Raw genomic sequence first — 20,808 nt, forward strand, 5'->3', positions numbered from 1 at the left:
GTTATGTAATTTGTATTTCTCTTTATACCTTATGCCATTTAAAATAATCGTGTATAATCATACAAATTTATTTTATTTCATGCTAGGTTGATCATCATCTTTATGATGAATTTTTAATTTGGAATCAGCAAAAGTCATGGACACTAAATTGAGTTTTACCGATTCAATTGTTGAGAATTGATACGACTTTATTATCCACAAATTTGTATATTATTACTCAAGACAAACTTATATTAGTAGTTGCATTTGGTTATTTTTATTTATCTATCCAATGTGATAACGAGAATTCTAAATTACTTCAAGTTTTTATTGGTTTTATTTTGGACACGTTAATTCATGGTCACTTACAACTATTATTGTTTCATTTACTATTACTTTATTTATTAATCAATGTCATATCTAACTTCCCGTGCATCGCACGGGTCTAAATACTAGTCTTATTTATAAAAGGTCTTAAGTTGTCTTAAACAGCTTTTTGGAGCCAAAAATTGAGGTTAATTTTGTCATTTTAATATTGAAATCTCATTATTATTATTATTATTATTATTATTATTATTATTATTATTATTATTATTATTTAATATTTAATATATATTTAAGCAATTGAATTGAACAAACTTTTGCTAAATTTAATATTGACATCTCATTATTATTATCATTTATTTAATATATATTTAAGCAATTGAACAAACTTTTGCTAAATTTGTGCCATAAACTACTAAATACGTTTTTTTTTTCTTCCATAATCTTAGTTTGTTTTTTTTTTCTTTCATAATCTTATTTTGTTTTTTGTTTGATGGACATCATAGTTTGTTTTCTATTTTCTCTATTTTTTTGGTAGTGCTATTTTCTCTATTTATTTGGCAATATAAACACCGACCCCCATATGTTTTTTTGTTTTTGTTAACTATGTTTTTCTAAACAAACTTTTGCTAAAAAAGATTTAAGCAATTGAACAAACTTTTGCTAAACTTTTGCTAAATTTGTGCCATAAACTACTAAATACGTTTTTTTTTTCTTCCATAATCTTAGTTTGTTTTTTTTTCTTTTTTTTTTCTTACATAATTTTATTTTGTTTCTCTTTCACATTACTATTTAATAATATATATTTAAGCAATTGAACAAACATTTGTTAAATTTGTGCCATAAACTACTAAATACGTTTTTTTCTTCCATAATCTTAGTTTGTTTTTTTTGTTTTTTTTTCTTTCATAATCTTATTTTGTTTTTTGTTTGATTGACATCATAGTTTGTTTTCTATTTTCTCTATTTTTTTGGTAGTGCTATTTTCTCTATTTATTTGGCAATATAAACACCGATCCCCATATGTTTTTTTCTTTTTGTTAACTATGTTTTTCTAAACAAACTTTTGCTAAAAAAAATTTAAGCAATTGAACAAACTTTTGCTAAGTTTGTGCCATAAACTACTAAATACTTTTTTTTTCCTTCCATACTCTTAGTTTGTTTTTTTTTCTTTTTTTTTCTTTCATAATTTTGTTTTGTTTTTCTTTCACATTACTATTTAATAATATATATTTAAGCAATTGAACAAACTTTTGTTAAATTTGTGCCATAAACTACTAAATACGTTTTTTTCTTCCATAATCTTAGTTTGTTTTTTTTGCTTTTTTTTCTTTCACAATCTTATTTGTTTTTTGTTTGATGACAAAGAGCAGATTGATGTAATTAAAGAAGCAGCTCAGTGGGGCACAAGTAGTTTTCTAAGGATCTTATTTACAACTTTATTGCTGTCAAATGAAATTCCAAGTCCAGATTATGTTTGGATAAATACCTGAAAGTATTTAAGTGATGACATTTTATATAGGCAACGAAGACACCTGAAAATTCCAGGTATATTCAATTCTCATTATTTCTTTTGCTTCATTGTTTATAATATTGAATTTTACTATTATCATCTTTAACTTATGTTTTTACTTTATATAACAGATTTGGTTTTGACTGAAGATGAATTGAAAAATTTAACTTTGGTGAAGATAGAAAAATTGTTGCGGAGAAGGAACAAAAGTCTAATTTTTTTTGAAACCATGCCTCAAGTGAACATGCCTTTGAATCCTGAATCTTACAATCAACTTATTTCTAACGAGCTTAACTATAATCATCGTGATCTAATTCTGGAGCACAAAAAATTAACTTCCAGAATGACTGAAGAACAAAGGAGCATATACGACACAATCATGAGTTCTGTGGATGCGAACATCGGTGGTTTTTTTCTTCATTGATGTATGGAGGAACCGATAAAACCTTCATTTGGAGAGCGATATCTGCAGCAATTAGATCCAGAGGAGAAATTGTTTTGACGATAGCATCAAGTGGGATAGCAGCATTACTTATTCTAGGTGGCAGGACAACACATTCTAGATTTGGCATACTCATACAAATATTCGAGAATTCGACTTGCCCTATCAAGCCAGAGGATCCTTTAGCGCAACTAATCGTTGAGTCAAAACTTATTATTTGGGATGAAGCTCCGATGCTTCATAGGCATTGCTTTGAAGCAGTTGATAAGACTTTTAGGGATATACTTCGTGTCTCTAATCCTAGAAGTACGGATATTCCTTTTGGAGGAAAAGTGGTTGTCTTGGGTGGTGATTTCAGGCAAATTCTTCCGGTCATTCCAAGAGCACCAAGACATGATGTTGTTGATGCTAGCATTAATTCATCGCGCCTTTGGAAACATTGGCGAGTCCTAAAATTAACCAAAAACATGAGGCTTCAAACTGGATCTTCATGTTCTGATGTCAATGAACTCAAAGAGTTCTCTGACTGGATTTTAAATGTTGGAGATGGAAATATTAGAGACAACAATGATGGGGAAGCTAAAATTGAAATACCAGATGACATGTTGATCAAGAACTCAGGTGACCTAATTTCTTCAATTGTTAATAGCACATATCCATCACTTTTGGAGAATATGAGTGATATTTCATTTTTTCAAGATAGGGCAATTTTAGCACCTACCAATGATATTGATGATTCACTGAACAATTACATTTTATCGATGATTCCTGGTGAGAAAAAAACATACTTAAGTGTTGATAGTCCGTCTACACAGGATGAAAATATTAATGGTCCTGATCAGATTCTCACTCCAGAATTTTTGAACACCGTCAAATCTTCAGGTTTGCCAAACCATGAGTTAAATCTCCAGGTTGGAGTTCCAATTATGTTATTGAGAAATATTGATCAACCGTTAGGATTATGCAATGGTACGCGCCTTATAATTATGCAAATGGGGAATTTTGTACTTGAGGCAAAGATAATATCAGGGAACAATATTGGACAAAAGGTATATATCCCATGATTGACTTTGTCTCCATCTCCATCTGATACAAAACTTCCTTTCACGTTTCAACGTAAACAGTTTCCTATTATGGTCTCATTTGCGATGACTATCAATAAGAGCCAAGGACAATCTCTTATAAATATTGGAATATATCTTCTAAAACCCATATTTTGACACGGACAGTTATATGTTGCTCTTTCACGCGTTACTTCACGTGCTGGGCTGATGATGCTGATTTGCGATGACGAAGGACGTGTCTCCAACAAAACTAATAATGTTGTCTACAAAGAAGTCTTTCAGAATTTAAGATAGGTAATTTACACATATACATATTCGTATATATTTTTTATTTGTTTATTGTTGCGTGCATCTAGCTATGTTTTTCAAAGCACTTTTATTTAAAATAATGCCTTTCTTTCGAACTATATATATATATATATATATATATATATATATGTGTGTGTGTGTGTGTGTGTGTGTGTGCGCGCGCGCGCGCGCGCGCACGAGCGTGTGTGTGGGCGCACACGCGTGTGTAAAAAATAATATTTAGTATTTTGTTGTTGACAAAAAAGTCAAAAATTATCAACTAAATTTGTTTCACAAATTAACAATATGTTATGCATTTTTCTTATACTTTTTTATGTGGTTATGTAATTTGTATTTCTCTTTATACCTTATGCCATTTAAAATAATCGTGTATAATCATACAAATTTATTTTATTTCATGCCAGGTTGATCATCATCTTTATGATGAATTTTTGATTTGGAATCAGCAAAAGTCATGGACACAAAACTGAGTTTTACCGATTCAATTGTTGAGAATTGATACGTCTTTATTATCTACAAATTTGTATATTATTACTCAAGACAAACTTATATTAGTAGTTGCATTTGGTTATTTTTATTTGTCTATCCAATGTGATAACGAGAATTCTAAATTACTTCAGGTTTTTATTGGTTTTATTTTGGACACGTTAATTCATGCTCACTTACAACTATTATTGTTTTATTTACGATTACCTTATTTATTAATCAATGTCATATCTAACCTCCCGTGCATCGCACGGGTCTAAATACTAGTATATATATAACCTTATTAAGATGGAAATAAACATTTGCAATTGTCATCTCCAAATTTAACTGAAAATTTAAAAAGAAAAAAATGGCAGCACAAAATTTGCAAATTCAAATCATCATAGAGTTGGATACTAAGATTGAAGCTAAAGTGGAGCGGATACTTACTCTTGAACCAGAACTGGAGAATCCATCAACGCATTTCCAGAAAACTCAGCGTCTCCTTGTTGAGAGACAAAAGTTGGGAGGATTTCGGAACAAACGTGAAGGTCTCGTTGCAAGAAGGGCTGAGTTGGAGGCGGCCGCGGCTGCTTCTGCTGGCAATGATGGTGAGTGAGGTGATACAAAATCGCAGCCCAGAAAAAGTAAGCATTTTAAGTTTTTTAGTGTGTGTTTTTAAGTGTTTAATGTGTGTTCTCTTTTTATGTATGTCAGAAAATGTTAAGTTTAGTGTGTTTTATGTAATGTACTCCATCACCATGTAATGACTATCGTGTATCATTAGTAATGATAATTAATTAAGCATGCTTTAAAAAAATATATATAACCTTATTAATTCTTCAACCATCTTGCAAAGTCCTAACTATTATAACTCTACATCTTGGTGTGTAAACTAGAACACAAGTCAACCATTAAATTTACACTATAAAAAAAAATGATCATATCAAATAATAATGTAATTAACATCAAATACAACATATTTGCAATCAACAAAAACAACATTGAAATGATTGGTATTTTACATGAGTATAGTAGAGTTAAAAAACACATGATGTTTCAAGCTAAACTGGTTATTTAGCAATTCATGTCAAATGATAAATATGGCAAGTCATATTACTGTATTCTATCTATTATTTATATGGGTTGAATATGTTTTTAGTTCTTTCAAAATCGCGAGTTTTTAAGTATAGTCTCTATAAAATTTTAATACTAATTTTAGTCCTTTATAATATTGTAGTTGCAAAGTTAAACTTCGTTTTTTATACGAAGTTTATGAAAATATCTTAAGAAACAAACATCTATGCATGGAGAGAGGGAGAGAAAGAGGGTGAGAGAGGCATACTCACTCGTTCCCATTTTTTGTCCGGAAACAATACCGTTTTAACCTGATCATAGACCCGATTTTTATACTCATTTTGATATATTCTATCGAGAGTGTGGGACATAAAAAAAGCATAGCGAACATTTTTCCATCGGATAATATTTCTCATTCAATAATTTTCTTTGTCAACATAGAGAACTTCATAACATGAAAACTTGAAGTTTAACATTGGTTTCAATCGAAAAATAAATAGTTGCACAACATATTTGAACCACCTAACTCATTTCATTTTGAATGTAACGTTGCAACAAGAAAAAATTGAAAATATGAGATTTAATCGTCATAAACAAAACAAGATATAACAAGCAATATATATATATATATATATATATATATATATATATATATATATATAACCTTACTAAGATGGAAATAAACATTTGCAATTGTCATCTCCAAATTTAACTGAAAATTTAAAAAAAAAAATGGCAGCACGAAATTTGCAAATTCAAATCATCATAGAGTTGGATACTAAGATTGAAGTTAAAGTGGAGCTGATACTTACTCTTGAACCAGAACTGGAGAATCCATCAACGCATTTCCAGAAAACTCAGCGTCTCCATGTTGAGAGACAAAAGTTTGGAGGATTTTGAAACAAACATGAAGGTCTCGTTGCAAGAAGGGCTGAGTTGAAGGCGGCCGCGGCTGCTTCTGCTGGCAACGATAGTGAGTGAGGTGATGCAAAATCGCAGCCCAGAAAAAGGAAGCATTTTAAGTTTTTTAGTGTGTGTTTTTAAGTGTTTAATGTGTGTTCTCTTTTTATGTATGTCAGAAAATGTTAAGTTTAGCGTGTTTTATGTAATGTACTCCATCACAATGTAATGACTATCGTGTATCATTAGTAATGATAATGAATTAAGCTTGCTTTAAAAAAATATATATAACCTTATTAATTCTTCAACCATCTTGCAAAGTCCTAACTATTGTAACTCTACATCTTGGTGTGTAAACTAGAACACAAGTCAACCATTAAATTTACACTATAAAAAAAATCTGATCATATCAAATAATAATGTAATTAACATCAAATACAAAATATTTGCAATCAACAAAAACAACATTGAAATGATTGGTATTTTACATGAGTATAGTAGAGTTCAAAAACACATGATGTTTCAAGCTAAACTGGTTATTTAGCAATTCATGTCAAATGATAAATATGGCAAGTCATATTACTGTATTCTATCTATTATTTATATGGGTTGAATATGTTTTTAGTTCTTACAAAATCGCGAGTTTTTAAGTTTAGTCTCTATAAAATTTTAATGGTAATTTTAGTCCTTTATAATATTGTAGTTGCAAAGTTAAACTTCATTTTTTATACGAAGTTTATGAAAATATCTTAAGAAACAAACATCTATGCATGGAGAGAGGGAGAGAAAGAGGGTGAGAGAGGCATACTCACTCGTTCCCATTTTTTGTCCGGAAACAATACCGTTTTAACCTGATCATAGACCCGATTTTTATACTCATTTTAATATATTCTATCGAGAGTGTGGGACATAAAAAAGCATAGCGAACATTTTTCCATCGGATAATATTTCTCATTCAATAATTTTCTTTGTCAACATAGAGAACTTCATAACATGAAAACTTGAAGTTTAACATTGGTTTCAATCGAAAAATAAATAGTTGCACAACATATTTGAACCACCTAACTCATTTCATTTTGAATGTAACGTTGCAACAAGAAAAAATTGAAAATATGAGATTTAATCGTCATAAACAAAACAAGATATAACAAGCAATATATATATATATATATATATATATATATATATATATATATATATATATAACCTTACTAAGATGGAAATAAACATTTGCAATTGTCATCTCCAAATTTAACTGAAAATTTAAAAAGAAAAAAATGGCAACACGAAATTTGCAAATTCAAATCATCATAGAGTTGGATACTAAGATTGAAGTTAAAGTGAAGCTGATACTTACTCTTGAACCAGAACTGGAGAATCCATCAACGCATTTCCAGAAAACTCAGCGTCTCCTTGTTGAGAGACAAAAGTTTGGAGGATTTCGAAACAAACATGAAGGTCTCGTTGCAAGAAGGGCTGAGTTGAAGGCGGCCGCGGCTGCTTCTGCTGGCAAAGATAGTGAGTGAGGTGATGCAAAATCGCAGCCCAGAAAAAGCAAGCATTTTAAGTTTTTTAGTGTGTGTTTTTAAGTGTTTAATGTGTGTTCTCTTTTTATGTATGTCAGAAAATGTTAAGTTTAGGGTGTTTTATGTAATGTACTCCATCACCATGTAATGACTATCGTGTATCATTAGTAATGATAATTAATTAAGCATGCTTTAAAAAAATATATATAACCTTATTAATTCTTCAACCATCTTGCAAAGTCCTAACTATTATAACTCTACATCTTGGTGTGTAAACTAGAACACAAGTCAACCATTAAATTTACACTATAAAAAAAATATGATCATATCAAATAATAATGTAATTAACATCAAATACAACATATTTGCAATCAACAAAAACAACATTGAAATGATTGGTATTTTACATGAGTATAGTAGAGTTAAAAAACACATGATGTTTCAAGCTAAACTGGTTATTTAGCAATTCATGTCAAATGATAAATATGGCAAGTCATATTACTGTATTCTATCTATTATTTATATGGGTTGAATATGTTTTTAGTTCTTTCAAAATCGCGAGTTTTTAAGTATAGTCTCTATAAAATTTTAATACTAATTTTAGTCCTTTATAATATTGTAGTTGCAAAGTTAAACTTCGTTTTTTATACGAAGTTTATGAAAATATCTTAAGAAACAAACATCTATGCATGGAGAGAGGGAGAGAAAGAGGGTGAGAGAGGCATACTCACTCGTTCCCATTTTTTGTCCGGAAACAATACCGTTTTAACCTGATCATAGACCCGATTTTTATACTCATTTTGATATATTCTATCGAGAGTGTGGGACATAAAAAAGCATAGCGAACATTTTTCCATCGGATAATATTTCTCATTCAATAATTTGCTTTGTCAACATAGAGAACTTCATAACATGAAAACTTGAAGTTTAACATTGGTTTCAATCGAAAAAGAAATAGTTGCACAACATACTTGAACCACCTAACTCATTTCATTTTGAATGTAACGTTGCAACAAGAAAAAATTGAAAATATGAGATTTAATCGTCATAAACAAAACAAGATATAACAAGCAATATATATATATATATATTAAGTCTTCAACCATCTTGCAAAGTCCTAACTATTGTAACTCTACATCTTGGTGTGTAAACTAGAACACAAGTCAACCATTAAATTTACACTCTAAAAAAAATATGATCATATCAAATAATAATGTAATTAACATCAAATACAAAATATTTGCAATTAACAAAAACAACATTGAAATGATTGGTATTTTGCATGAGTATAGTAGAGTTAAAAAACACATGATGTTTCAAGCTAAACTGGTTATTTAACAATTCATGTCAAATGATAAATATGGCTAGTCATATTACTGTATTCTATCTATTATTTATATGGGTTGAATATGTTTTTAGTTCTTACTAAATCGCGAGTTTTTAAGTTTAGTCTCTATAAAATTTTAACGGTAATTTTAGTCCTTCATAATATTGTAGTTTGCAAAGTTAAACTTCGTTTTTTATACGAAGTTTATGAAAATATCTTAAGAAACAAACATCTATGCATGGAGAGAGGGAGAGAAAGAGGTTGAGAGAGGCATACTCAATCGTTCCCATTTTTTGTCCTGAAACAATACTGTCTTAACCTGATCATATACCCAATTTTTATACTCATTTTGATGTATTCTATTGAGAGTGTGAGACATAAAAAAGTATAGCAAACATTTTTCCATCGGATAATATTTCTCTTTCAATAATTTGCTTTGTCAACATATAGAACTTCATAACATGAAAATTTGAAGTTTAACATTGGTTTCAATCGAAAAAGAAATAGTTGCACAACATACTTGAACCACCCAACTCATTTCATTTTGTTTCTTTTTGAATGTAACACTGCAACAAGAAAAAATTGAAAATATGAGATTTAATCGTCATAAGCAATACAAGATCGAAAAAAATAGTTGCACAACATACTTGAACCACCCAACTCATTTCATTTTGTTTCTTTTTGAATGTAACGTTGCAACAAGAAAAAATTAAAAATATGAGATTTAATCGCAAAACAAGATATAACAAGCAATATATATATATATACACACACACACACACACACACACACACACACACACACACACATATATATAAGTTAACAATGAACATTGAACATATCCACGACGGTGGAAAGTCTGTTTCTTCGAGAATTATTTATTCCAGCAATTTATAGATTTCTTGTTCATCTACACTTTTTGACTGATTTAGAAAGTACATGAGACAGAAGACTTAAGACACTAATGACAAGCGACAAGTAAGCTATATAAGTTTCACTGCTCGACATTGATTGTGTGAATGGTTGACCTTCAGTCGAGGATAGCTTATTTTTCTTCTTATTGATGTGGTTAATGGTGGAGCTGAACAAGGGTAGTGATGTGTGAAATATTTTATCATTTTTAAATAACGTTATACGTAAAACTTCAAATTATTTACCCTCGCAATTAACAAGGTGCAAATGCTTAACAATAATCCTCGTTGTTGATTAACGAAGTTCGTGGATCCTGCTATTTTATTTCGGTATGTTGTTAAATCTTACCCTGCAAAAACCATGGGTTTAGATGTAGGGACCAGAATGACTGCATTGTGTTATATAAATTAGGGTTGAAAGTTCAACCGCCTATATTAGGTATAGTAATATACATCATAAAATTCAAGATGATCAAATCAAAATCAGTCGAAAGAATGAGATGAAGCTTCCGGCTTATTTGGCATTTCAACTTCGCAATGAGGTACCTACCTGTAATAATGATTTATTTCATTTTATATTTGTTATAATATAAACTATTTTAATTTAACATAACAACAATTTTGTGTACAATGATTTATTTCATTTTATTTTTGTTATAATATAAACTATTTTAATTTAACATAACATAACAACAATTTTGAGTTCAGATAGCTAAACAAAATGTTAACTACATAGTCATTGGTCTTTCTGGTGGTTTCCCACCAACCAAGTATGTTTATTTTTATAACGTTTCTTAAAAAAGTTTTTTGCAATATTATATTGTCTGATTTATACTCCACTTATTTCTATATTCCTTTAAGATACTGCTAAGAGGATTCTAACTATGAGTTTTTATCTATCATAGCATTTCAATTAAAATTAAATACAAATGTGCAAAAGTTGTATAAATTAAAAATATGAAACAAGAAAGTCCTGAAAATAATAGTACCAGTGTATAATTGATTGTCTTTTAATTCTTGTATGTTTTAAATGTTTAAAATGCTTAAATATATGTAATTTCAGGTTGAAAACATTGTGTGGCACAATTGTAAATAGTTCTTATAAACTATATTTCAATATTTTTCTCTTATTTGATCGGCTCCGACGAAGCTTCACGTGATCCTCCTCGCCGTGAAATGAAGCTTGTGAGATTGGCTCGTTCCATTTGGGAGCAGTTTCAGCACTTTTAGAAAAGAAACTTTCAACGAAGAACATCCTTAAAAGCTACCATCTCTGATGGTGTTGTTTCTCGTCTAAAACGTCGTCGGAATGGTAAGGAATCCGCTGAAGTTCAGGTGTCTCCTGCTCGCCGCCGCGACAGAGTTCCGTTGGTGTTCGAGGTGGGAGCAACTATCGAGGCTAATCTTCCACCCCTTCCTCCTCTTGATTTACTGGAAAGTGTTGTAAAAAAAACACGGAAGATGTCAAAAAGACCCTAGAGTTTCTGAGTTCCAAAAGTGGCGAATTTTTCTACCCCCACCGAACCATGGGTTCCGATGGTCCTGCAGCCGGCTGTTTCCTTTATCTCCTTCAGCTTTTGAAAGCCTTGGACAAGGCTGATGGATTCGTTCTCAACATTTACAATTTAGAGTCCGTACTTCACTCTATCCATATGTTAAAGGACTATCAGTTCGGAGGGGTTTGGATAGATGCCTTGGAGACCAGTGTCGAAGACTGCATTAGAGTGTCTGTAGGTGAGATAGCCAAGTTGGAAAGGACTAGGGAGCAATCAGCCAGGAGGCTTGATGAACTTACTTTGATCAGAGATTATCACGAGAACTAGATGACTTTGGAGGAAGCAAAATCTCTCTCTGTTGATTTGGAGCGGGGAAGGATGATGAAGGCCATAGAGGAACTCAACAAGGTTCAAATGCTTTAGGTTTAGTTCGGTTCGTTTTTTAGCACCTCACGTTTTTGTTTTCATTTTATTGTTTCTTGTTAAGTTGTTGATGTTTAAGATGCTTTTTGATTTTAAAAAAAATATATATATTTTTCTCTTATTTTCATCGTCAATCTCATATAAACTTATAAATTTTCCTCTCAATTTCGTTTATATTATAACCAAGTTAGTAAATAAAAATTGATCAATAATAATTATAATGTTTGATCTCTTTATTTGTCTACTAGGATATCTATGATAAAATGTAAAATATACAGTTTTCTTCAACCTCAAGAGATGTTTAAATTACACTACTCTTTACTCTTTAAAATACTATTTCTCTCTTCTAAGAGAAAATTAAGCCCCTGTTTGGTTTTGCCTTTAGAACCATGAACGCATGTTATCACCTTTAAACGTGATTTGGTGGTATTAAAACAATGTTTGACAATCAGTTAACAACGTGATTGCTCATTTTTAAAATCGATTCTACTCAAAGTTACTCTTGGTAGCTTATGCGTTGGCTAACATCAAGTTTATTGATGTCACATGATAGATAAAGTAAATACGAATCTTACTAGTTACCGATAGTTTTTTTTAATAATCTATTTTTGGAAGAAAGCTTTTTGTATTAAATTGTATAAATTTAATAATGAAACCTAAAATTGCGTAACTAACTAAAATGGAAATGAAATTTGTAAAAGAAAATTAAATGAAATATATTTTAAATGCACACATATAAAAAAAACATTTTGGTTATTTACACAACCAAAATCAATTTTGACACAAAATAGCCAAACAACATTTTTCATGTAAATCACTTCTATAGTAAAGGTATCCAAACATAAATCACTTTTCACTCAACTCACTTTTAATCAAAATCAATTTTATCCATCGCACAATCAAACACACGCTAAGTTAGATTCTCTGTCCTTCTTGGGTTAAAATCTATATTTACCTACTTTAATAAAGGTTGTAGTATAATTTAATATAATCAAACTTGTAATGCATATTTTTTTTCTTTAATTTTGATAATATAAACTTTTAAGAGTTATCATAAACTATAAAACAATACAGAATAAAATAAAAATATTACACATATTACTAAAGTCGGTTAAAAAAAACTATTTAAAACTGAATTTTATATTCATTAAGGGGACTTGAAAATTCATGAAGACATGTTTTCTTTATCATTTCACAATAAGCAATTATATCATCCAAAGCTTCGATTTTGCACAGTAATTTGTCTTCACATTGCTTCATAGCAACAAGCATGCTCCCATGCAACATGTCGAAGACATTATTAGAGGAGATAGAATATGTTAAAACTTAAAAGTAACTTGCATGTAGGGGTGTTCAAAATAATTAGTTAACCTCAACCAAATCACAAACCAAAAGAACTGTTTAATGTTTAAGTTGTTAGATTAGGAGTCTCATGAATAATTTGGTTAAATGTTGCAGTGATTGATGTTCTTGACTTTCCAGTCTCTAAAACATCAGAACATGAGGTTTATACTCCTACTCCTTTGTCTCAAACATAACCAACTCGTTAACCCCTCTCTCGGGTACGCAAGAATCATTCGGAAGCATTAGATCGCTTTAGAGTTGATTCAGAGGTGGAAAAAGAAAGCAAAATGTATTTACTGTGGTAAACTCATAAAGTTTGACAACGAAACAAGTACAACGAAAGCTCATTGACTTTAATCGTTAGTCATTTGATATATCAATGAGATACATCATAATTAACTCGTTTTACACAAAGTTCATAAAACGTTAATTTTGATGTTTGAGTTGACCTAGTGAGTCGGTCAGCTGAGATATGATGCTAGAATCAGAATGTTGCCATTGGTTGCTCCGATGCCAGAATTTGACAACGATTTGATAACTGTTGGACTACAAATCTGACCGTTGGATTACAAGATATTATAACATAAATCATATCTATAAAAGTTGACTTCAATCGTTAGTCATTTGATATATCAATGAGATGCATCATAATTAACCCGTTTTACACAAAGTTCATAAAACATTAATTTTGATGTATCTCATTAACATATCAAATGATTTCTATCATACCCCATTTTTTGACCCAACTTTTCCATTTTTACTTGTCTTTTAAACTGAGTTAACTCACGCTGCTGTGGCCGGTTGTTCATGCATTTTTTTTAATAAATGTTCATGCATTTTAATGCATTGTAAATGGTTTTTACACGTTTTTTTTAAACTTTTTTTGACCTCATTACGTGTTATGTTACCTTAAATCACCTATGAACACACTCCTCCTATTCGCTATTTCTCAAATAAAAATTGCCTATTAAATAAATTTGAATAAAAATTGCGTATTAAATAAATTCGAATAAAAGTTACATTATGTTACGTTACATAAATTTCCTAAATATGGTCTATCATTACATTACATTACATTCAGGTAGAGCCTTTCAACTACAACAATTGTCTTACCTCTGAAATGGGGTAAATTCAAACTGGCCAAACAACAACTCTCAAGCATTCACCCGGAAGTTCTATTGTTCCATTCAAAAGATTAAATTCTTGTTAGGCTTGGTTTAAATGATGGTATTCAAGTGTCAAAAGAACGAGGTGCATTCCTTGACACTTCAATACCTTCATTTAAACCAAGCTAACAATAATTTAATCTTTTGAAAGGAACAATAGGACTTTCGGGTGAATGTTTGGGAACTATCGTTTGGCAAGTTTGAATTACCCCATTTCAGAGGTAAGACAATTGTTGTAGTTGGAAGGTGCATTTCCTACCTAATCACGATCTTCTGGCGGAATCAAATTGTTGATAATATCTTCATTTGATCTCAGCAACGTTACACGCATATCGATCCACTGGAACATGTTGTGCTCCCAAAACATGCTCCTCACGTTATCGTCGTTCGTTAATTCCACCTAACTGAATGATATTCTTCCATCGTCGAGCGTTGGATGTTTATACCGAACGTATTCCACCCTCCTTGTGTCTCCGGGGTTGACTCCTTGGTTGAATTCATTCAGTTGATCCTTGATACCTCTTAACATGACACCAAGGTGCGGAAACTTCAACCTCAGAGGTTCTCCACCATTGAATTGTGCATGAACGTCGAACATATCTGTCATTGCTTCAAATCTACACAATAAGAAATTAAAAATAATCAATAAAAAACTCATTCAAACATTTCATCAAACACTTGGAGTGCAAATTATATACATAAATCTTAAAAATGATAACTACAACATAAACATGCAAACATCTAAACTATTAAGCAATATAAGTGATTTACATGTAACATTGTATCATTTCTTGCCAAAAAAATCAAAATTTATACTAAACCCTAAAACTAAAAAAAATCTAATCTAAGTGTAAAAAATCTAACATAAACATGCAAACCTCTAAACATCTAAACAATTAAGCATTATAAATCATTTACATGTAACATTGTATCATTTCTTGCAAAAAAAATAAAATTTTTAACAAAACACTAAACCTAAAAAATTATAATTTAAGTGAAAAAATCTATCATACCAACATAATTTAAGTGAAAACTTACTTATTCTTGTTATTGGAGTGTTGTTTGGTTTGAAATTGAAGGAATTTCGGATTTGAGTAATTTGAGAGAGATTTGAGATTGGAAATGAGGAAATGAGGTTATGTGTATGGCCTTATAACTACGTGCAGCGCGAGTTAACACACGCATCGTGAGTTAAGTCCCGCTAGTAAAAATTCTTTTCGTGAGTTAACTCACGCTCCTCTGGCCTGTGGCGTGAGTTAACTCACGCGCACCTGCTGCACCACATTTGTCCTGTTTTTTGGACGGTTTGGACGGTGGTCAGATGGTTTACCACGTTTTTTACACGTTTTTGACCCACCATAATGGTTAGATACAACCTAGACTTGCATTTCCCCTATAAATATTCTTCCAACCTTCACCATTGCTCACATTCTCTCCTTCTCACTCTCTCCTCCTCTTCCTTATCCGACATTTGTATTCTGTAGATATGTCTCAGAAACAAAGCGATGCTGCTCAATTAAAAAAGGAGGGTGAGAAGATGAAAGAAAAATCGACTGTGACATGGCACAAAATCGAATGCGATGGTTCCGTTAAAAAAAGCGATTCGAAGGTGCTGGTGTACAACCATTCAAGGCCGAGGAGGAGCGGAAAGACATATTATTTCGATCCTCAACCAAAAGCAAGTGCTCCAGGGATTGTCGAGAACAACCCAATTGAGTTAAGAGACGAATGAGATACTTAAATGTAATGCCTTGTAATAAAGTAAGATGTTTTTATTCATTCCTTTCTTATGCAATGACTTGAATAAATTTGCTTATTAAAATTTGAATACATTCCTTCTACATTAAAATCGCTTATTAAATTTGAATTCTGTTATTTACACTAACGTGAGTTAACTCACGTAGGGGCAATATGGTCAAATCAGTTGGCAATGAGCAAAATCTGCTGGGTAAAGAGAAGGATTCAAATGATGAAGATGAAGATGGGCCTCTTCAAAACAATGTAGATTGGGCTTCTTCGTCTATTTATTTTCAGATAATCTCTTTTTCCACCATCCCATCCTTCTTGCCCACCCTCCAAAAAACGAAAAAAATATTAGATTAAAAGTGCATTTAAGTTTTATTTTTTAAAAAAGACTCGAAACACATATGTAAGCAAGTTATAAGTGGAGTAATTAAGTTGAACTTACATAGGATTGTTTAAAATAGAAGTGTTGCGTAGTGTAAAACAATGAAGACCAAATGATTTACGAGCAAAATAAAATGAATATTTGATGTGTAAACTAAAAATTTAACATTGGAACTTTAAGGTACAAAATTTAAGTTCGTTCCGAGATAAAGTTATTTGTTTTTTTTTTTGAGCAACGTTCCGAGATAAAGTTGCAAAATAATCAATTGTATCGCTTTAATTAATTCAAATTTAACTATATCCCTGTTTTTTATTTTATAACGTAAAGTCCAAATGATTTAAACATTTTTTACCATAATTTCTAAAACCTGTTTTGTACCAAAAATATATATATTTTGGACCATATACCCCCAATCTTGAAATTTAAAACTCATCATGTCAACACTCTAATGTACAAGTTAGAAAACCTTCAACGTTAAATTCTTTAGGATGTGTTTGTTTCAAGTTTACCAAATTTATTCCTAGGAATAACATTCCTTGAAATATAAAGATGAGAATTTTATTCCAACATATTTAGGAAAAATATGTTTGGTTAACTTTATAATATTTCTAGGAACCATAAAAATAGGGATTATAATAGGTAACTATCTTATTGATATGAAAATCAAAGCAATAAAGAGATAAAGTAAAATATAATGTGAATATGAGAGAGAAAATTGTTATAGAAGTTATCATAAAATGGATGTACAAATATCATCTCTTTAATAAAAATTGTGTAAACGTAGTGATATTTTTTTGACAAAAAATATGTAGTGATATCAGATGTGAATAAGTGTGCCCATGTGAGTTTAACTCAGTCGATAAGAACAATGCATAATATATGCAAGGTCCGGGGTTCGAACTCCGGACACCACCAAAAAAGATGTGAATAAGTGTAGATGTAATTAAAGTCTTGTTTAAATGGGTAAGAAATTATCTATTTTCTAAAAAATGTATGATAGTTTGATTAAATAGAAGTTCATGAACTCAGAGATGTCGATTGATTTGAGGAGGAAAGATGACCAAGAAAGTTACTTTATATTAAGAAACATGGGGGACCATAACATCAACATCTTGATTATATATGGATCAAAATTGGACTCAAGCTAATCCAAACGTATGTTGATAGTACATGGACCCATCGATCGGAATCTTTAGGATATTGCCTACATTTTACCATGATTTAAGTTGTTTGTTTGTGTCATGAAGATAAATACACTATTTTGTTGGTTGACGGAAGTGAGTGATATATGTTGAAAAATCTCATATTGTTTAGTATTGTAAAGGAAGAGATATAACAAAGACTATTGCTCTTACTTACGTGATTGATATTGAAATGATCGAGATCAAACAACTCATGTTGAGATTGAAATTGGAGGTACTTATAAGTATTTTGATGCTCAAGTAAATATGAGATCAAAGTGTGAGAGGTACTGAAAGGATAGAAGTTGTGTATCTTGTGTTGGTGGTGATGGATGTCTTTTATAGGCGTTGACAATAAGCTGGTCAGAAATTGATTAAGGTTTGCTACGATCCGCGCTTCATCAATCTTGGATTCCAAAGACGTTAGTCGTTTAGACATTACAAAATGGTGAAATCTGGTGTATTATATCATTGATGCGTTTTACAAAACGTTGGATCTGGTGTATTATATCATTGATGCGTTTTACAAAACGTTGGATATCCGTGTTTGCTTTTCGTGTTTGAGAATGTGTGTCTTAAGATTTTAGGTGGAGATATAGAGTCTCACGTGATCCTGGACCATGGATAGTAAACATGCACTACATCTAAGGAGCTAATGCCTATTCAATAGTACATAATTAATTGCATTGTTAACTAATGAACCATGCATAACATTCAAAACCATTGTAACCTCTTTGACATGCTTAGTTGAAAGGGAATGGTGGGAGGAAATTATTGTTTTAATTTTTGGTGGACTTGTTCTTTTTCTTTTTTTGGAGGATATAGGAAAATGGAGCAAAAAGTTTTTCAAGTTAATTTTAGCTCTCTTCCAAAAGTAAGATATTTAGAAAGGAAAGAATACTTGTTTAAATTCTAACGTAAATACATTTATATTTTTAAAGTGACCTTAAATATTATAAGAGTAAAAAATATAAAATAATTTTACATTTTTTCTCCTCCCTTCAACCACACACAAAGCAATTTAAAATATTATGTTTTTCATTAATTCAACACTAAAATAAATATAATCAACGGTTTAAAAACCATTATTCTCAATTATTTTTTGTCAATAAGTAATTTGATATGTTTTAAAATTCAAATATCTATATTTGAAGAAAATGTATCAAATACTTCATTATATCTTGTTTAATTTTATGTATATTTGAGTGCAAGAATAAAATACATGTTCGTTATAATAAATATGTTTATGCGTAGACGGATATGAGGGGAAAACAAAGACAGAGAATGGAATAAGTGACCTAATGTTTCATAAATAAATTCATAAAAAAAGAGAAAGAAGAGAAGCTAGGTCACCTCCTCCTATATGGAAAAGAAGAAAGGTTGCTAAAGTCAACAAAGTGACTCAGAGATTAGTCAGCAAGCACGAGTTGCTGCAACATAATCCATTGTAAGCGAATATGACGCAATAAGCATATTTAATTTAAGGCAAAGCCAACTCACAAACACTTATCATTTTAATCTTATTTATAAAAGGTCTTAAGTTGTCTTAAACAACTTTTTGGAGCCAAAAATTGAGGTTAATTATGTCATTTTAATATTGAAATCTCATTATTATTGTTATTTAATTATTTAATATTTAATATATATTTAAGTAATTGAATTGAACAAACTTTTGCTAAATTTAATATTGACATCTCATTATTATTATCATTTATTTAATATATATTTAAGCAATTGAACAAACTTTTGCTAACTTTGTGCAATAAACTACTAAATACGTTTTTTTTTCTTCCATAATCTTAGTTTGTTTTTTTTTTTTTCATAATCTTATTTTGTTTTTTGTTTGATGGACATCATATTTTGTTTTCTATTTTCTCTATTTTTTTGGTAGTGCTATTTTCTCTATTTATTTGGCAATATAAACACCGACCCCCATATGTTTTTTTGTTTTTGTTAACTATGTTTTTCTAAACAAACTTTTGCTAAAAAAGATTTAAGCAATTGAACAAACTTTTGCTAAACTTTTGCTAAATTTGTGCCATAAACTACTAAATACGTTTTTTTTTTCTTCCATAATCTTAGTTTGTTTTTTTTTCTTTCATAATTTTATTTTTGTTTTTCTTTCACATTACTATTTAATAATATATATTTAAGCAATTGAACAAACATTTGTTAAATTTGTGCCATAAACTACTAAATACGTTTTTTTCTTCCATAATCTTAGTTTGTTTTTTTTGGTTTTTTTCTTTCATAATCTTATTTTGTTTTTTGTTTGATGGACATCATAGTTTGTTTTCTATTTTCTCTATTTTTTTGGTAGTGCTATTTTCTCTATTTATTTGGCAATATAAACACCGACCCCCATATGTTTTTTTGTTTTTGTTAGCTATGTTTTTCTAAACAAACTTTTGCTAAAAAAGATTTAAGCAATTGAACAAACTTTTGCTAAACTTTTGCTAAATTTGTGCCATAAACTACTAAATACGTTTTTTTTTCTTCCATAATCTTAGTTTGTTTTTTTTTTTTTTTCTTTCATAATTTTATTTTGTTTTTCTTTCACATTACTATTTAATAATATATATTTAAGCAATTGAACAAACATTTGTTAAATTTGTGCCATAAACTACTAAATACGTTTTTTTTCTTCCATAATCTTAGTTTGTTTTTTTTGGTTTTTTTCTTTCATAATCTTATTTTGTTTTTTGTTTGATGGACATCATAGTTTGTTTTCTATTTTCTCTATTTTTTTGGTAGTGCTATTTTCTCTATTTATTTGGCAATATAAACACCGATCCCCATATGTTTTTTTGTTTTTGTTAACTATGTTTTTCTAAACAAACTTTTGCTAAAAAAGATTTAAGAAATTGAACAAACTTTTGCTAAATTTGTGCCATAAACTACTAAATACGTTTTTTTTTTCTTCCATAATCTTAGTTTGTTTTTTTTTCTTTTTTTTTCTTTCATAATTTTATTTTGTTTTTCTTTCACATTACTATTTAATAATATATATTTAAGCAATTGAACAAACATTTGTTAAATTTGTGCCATAAACTACTAAATACGTTTTTTTTTTCTTCCATAATCTTAGTTTGTTTTTTTTGGTTTTTTTCTTTCGTAATCTTATTTTGTTTTTGTTTGATGGACATCATAGTTTGTTTTCTATTTTCTCTATTTTTTTGGTAGTGCTATTTTCTCTATCTATTTGGCAATATAAACACCGATCCCCATATGTT

At 30.0% G+C, this 20,808-nt stretch overlaps 1 long non-coding RNA gene across 1 annotated transcript; it reads right to left on the bottom strand.

The window, feature by feature from the left end:
- Positions 1 to 752: 752 nt before the first annotated feature.
- On the bottom strand, positions 753 to 19,389 carry LOC146919676 (uncharacterized). Its single transcript, XR_015011580.1, has 2 exons — positions 19,330 to 19,389; positions 753 to 971 (listed from the first exon to the last, which is right to left on the bottom strand). It is a non-coding gene; the product is annotated as an uncharacterized LOC146919676 (long non-coding RNA).
- Positions 19,390 to 20,808: the final 1,419 nt, after the last annotated feature.

The sequence above is a fragment of the Medicago sativa genome, chromosome 5 (genome assembly GCF_051527215.1).
Source record: "Medicago sativa cultivar Bolivia chromosome 5, Bolivia_mono, whole genome shotgun sequence".
NCBI lineage: Eukaryota > Viridiplantae > Streptophyta > Magnoliopsida > Fabales > Fabaceae > Medicago > Medicago sativa.